This window comes from Mustela nivalis (genome assembly GCF_964662115.1).
Source record: "Mustela nivalis genome assembly, chromosome: 15".
NCBI lineage: Eukaryota > Metazoa > Chordata > Mammalia > Carnivora > Mustelidae > Mustela > Mustela nivalis.
Window position 1 is genome coordinate 38,061,271 of NC_139034.1, and position 3,353 is coordinate 38,064,623.

The following is a 3,353-nucleotide window of genomic DNA, read 5'->3' on the forward strand; positions in this document are numbered from 1 at the left end:
TCTTCTGTGAACTCTTTTAGGAGAACAACATGACCCAAGACCCAGAGACTCTGCGGATTGGCCCGGATGGATGCTTATTTGCACATTCTTCTCTATGTAACTTCTCCGATAGGGTTCAGAAGAAGCAAGCTTAGGCCTGGAGCTCAGAAAAGCGATTTACACAGCACAGAGGGTTTAGAGATCAGATGTATTTAGGAGGGCAAGTGTCTCCTGTCTGCCTACTCAGGAGGGCATGGGAGTCTTGAAGTCTTGGGTGGCGCAGAGCCTCTGATTGGCTTTTTTTCTCTCTGAGGAACAAAGATGTCTTGCTGGAGGCTCAGATTTCCCTCTGGCATATTATGCTGGGCCAGACTGGAATTCTTGCAAGTTCTGTGGCTGCAGCTGGTGCCCTGGTCTTGCACCAAAACCATCAATTTCCACACCTATCAGGAGGAAGCCTATGGCTCTGATATTGGTGTTCTGTCTGATGGTGTCCTGTGTAATTACCAGATCAAGATACCACACCAGTTCCACCTGATGAAGTCCAACAGCTCACTCTTTGCAGTGTCCGAGGGGGATGGGGAGCTGACCCTCAGGGGGGATGCGGGCCTGGACCATGCGCCGCAATGTGGCCAAGCAACACAGTGCGTGCTGGCCTTTGACCTGATCAGCTTCTCACAGGAGCAGTTTCAGCTGGTGCACGTGGAAGTGGAAGTGAGGAACATCAATGATCATGCGCCACGCTTACCCCTGACCCAGATCCCCATGGAGGTGTGCGAGGGCGCGGCCGTGGGCATGCGCATTCCCTTGGAGGTGCCTGTGGACGAGGACTTGGGGGCCAACCGGCTGCAGAGTGTGCGCCTGGCGGAGCCTCACAACCTTTTCCGCGTGGAACTGCAGACGCTCGCGGACGGTGCCCAGTGCGTTGACCTGGTGCTGCTCCCGGAGCTGGACCGCGAGGGCCAGGCTGCCTACAGCCTGGAGTTGGTGGCCCAGGACAGGCGGCCGCCCGCAGCCCTTACTTAGTGTGCGAGTGCTGGACGCCAACGACCACAGCCGGGCCTTCCTGTAGGCCGCCTTGGCCGAAGTAGAGCTGGCAGAGGACACTCCTATGGGCTCTCTACTGCTCGACCTGGACGCAGCTGACTCCGACGAGGTCTCTCACGGACGCAGCCGACCCCCACCTGGACGCAGCGGACCCCGATGAGGGCCCCAACGACGACGTGGTGTTAGCCTTCGGTGCTCACACCCGACCCAAGGCGCGCCGCCTCTTCCGTCTGGAGCTGCGCTTGGGCCACCTCACCCTAGCAAAACCGGTGGACTATGAGCGCCAGGACACCTATGAGCTGGACGTGCGGGCCCAGGACCGCGGTCCTGGGCCCCAGGCCTCCACCTGCAAGGTCATCGTGCGCATCCGCGACGTCAATGACAACGCTCCGGACATCACCATCACCCGGCTGGCCGCCCCGGGCGCACCTGCCGCCTCTCCCTTCGCAGCCGTCGCCGCCGCTCTCGGGGGGTGCGGACGCGACCTCGCCAACCCGTCCCGGGACGCCCGAGGCCGGCGCGGTCTCCCTGGTGCCAGAGGGGGCGGCGCGCGAGAGCCTGGTGGCGCTGGTCAGCACCTCGGACAGAGACTCGGGTGCCAACGGGCAGGTGCGCTGCGCCCTCTACGGGCACGAGCACTTCCGGCGGCAGCCGGCCTACGCGGGCAGCTACCTGGTGGTGACTGCGGCCTCGCTGGACCGAGAGCGCATCGCCGAGTACAACCTGACGCTGGTGGTCGAGGACCGCGGCGCGCCCCCGCTACGCACCGTGCGGCCCTACACTGTTTGCGTGAGTGACGAGAACGACAACGCACCACTCTTCACACGGCCTGTCTCCGAGGTGTTGGTGCGAGAGAACAACCCTCCTGGCGCTTACCTGGCCACGGTGGCCGCCCGGGACCCCGACCTGGGCCGCAACGGGCAGGTCACCTACCAGTTGCTGGAGGCAGAGGTGGGTTGCGCCCTATGTCTCGGTGGACCCCACTACTGGGGAGCAGCGCGCATGTTGGTGCTTTGACCGCGGTGAACTGGCTGAGCTGTCGCTGGGGCTGGAAGCACTCGACGGCGGCTCTCCGCCGCCCCGGGGCCGGGCCGAGGTGTGGCTGCCTGTGGAGGACCAGAACGACCACGTACCTGGACTGGTCACACTACCACTCCTCAATGGCTTAGCCCAGCCGCCTCTGCCCCAGGACGCGCCCCTGGGCTACCTGGTGATCCGACTGCAGACGAAAGTCCCAACGCCGAGCTAACCTGCACACCTCTCCGCAGCGACTGCTACCTCAGAGTGCTAGAGCTGCCCCCGGCGACGGGTGAGCTGTCTCTTCAGCGCCGGTTGTCCCCACAGCTCGCCGGCGGTCCTCGTGGTGCTGGACTAAGGCCCACCGGCCCTGTTCTGCACCACCACTTCGCTCCTAGCGCCGACGGACTAGGCGCCACCTGGCGGAAAAGGGGTGCCGGTGCGGCCGCCGCCGCAGCCGCCGCCGCCGCCACCTCTGTCGCTGCCAAAGGAGTGAACAGAGGCACCCTCCTGGTGGCGTATAGTGCAGGAAACAGGGCGGCTATCTGGCTTCCCCGTCGTGTTGATGGGCTTTTTGGCCAGTGGCTGTGACCTTATGCTGGTGGCCATTGCCACCGTGACTTGTTCCAGCTAAAGCGAGGCTAGGACTCGAAGGATGAAGCTTTGTGAGCCTAGTGGGAGCAGGTCCCACGCGACGAGTGGCCAGGCCGGCGCAAGTCGCAGAGCGGCGGGGGCTGCCTCCTAGGACCTCGAGCTGAGGTTCTTCCCGAAGACACAGACCCTTTCCATTCATGCAGAGGCCCAGGAGGGTGAGGCTGCGGAGATTTCCCAGACCGGGAGAGCAGGGTGTTCTTGTCTCCTTGCTTAGGGAGACGAGCGATCCTGTGGGCCCACGTAGACCACCCAAGCAGGTTTAGTGCCATTGTTAACATTTAGTAGATTTTCATGCGGAGAGTGCTATGAAAACTCAGCAGCTGCTCAGGTTGGGACTTCAAAGGACTAGTTTTTTCAGGACTTTTTAATTTTTTGCTTGAGAAGAAAATTTCTTCACAGATGGAGGCGGAAGGAAGTATGATGGTTGTTTGTTCATGGAGGCTGGAGTCTGTCTCTGCTGGTCTCACCCCTGGTAACTTACTTGTGGGTCCAGTTAGAACATCTTGGTCCCTCAGGGTTTAAATGCTGTCTTCCTGAAGCACTCCCCAGGAGGGATGTTGTGTCTGCTCCATCAGTTTTGATATCTGAGTGTCCAATACTAACTGCTACTCTCACACATCCTTTTTTAATTTAATTTAATTTTTTCAGTTTTCCAA

At 60.8% G+C, this 3,353-nt stretch overlaps 1 pseudogene across 1 annotated transcript; it reads left to right on the top strand.

Annotated features, from left to right (window-relative positions):
• Positions 1–238: 238 nt before the first annotated feature.
• On the top strand, positions 239–2,359 carry LOC309849078 (protocadherin-8 pseudogene; annotated as a pseudogene). Its single transcript has one exon. The product of its transcript is annotated as a protocadherin-8 pseudogene (transcript).
• The last annotated feature ends 994 nt before the right edge of the window (positions 2,360–3,353 follow it).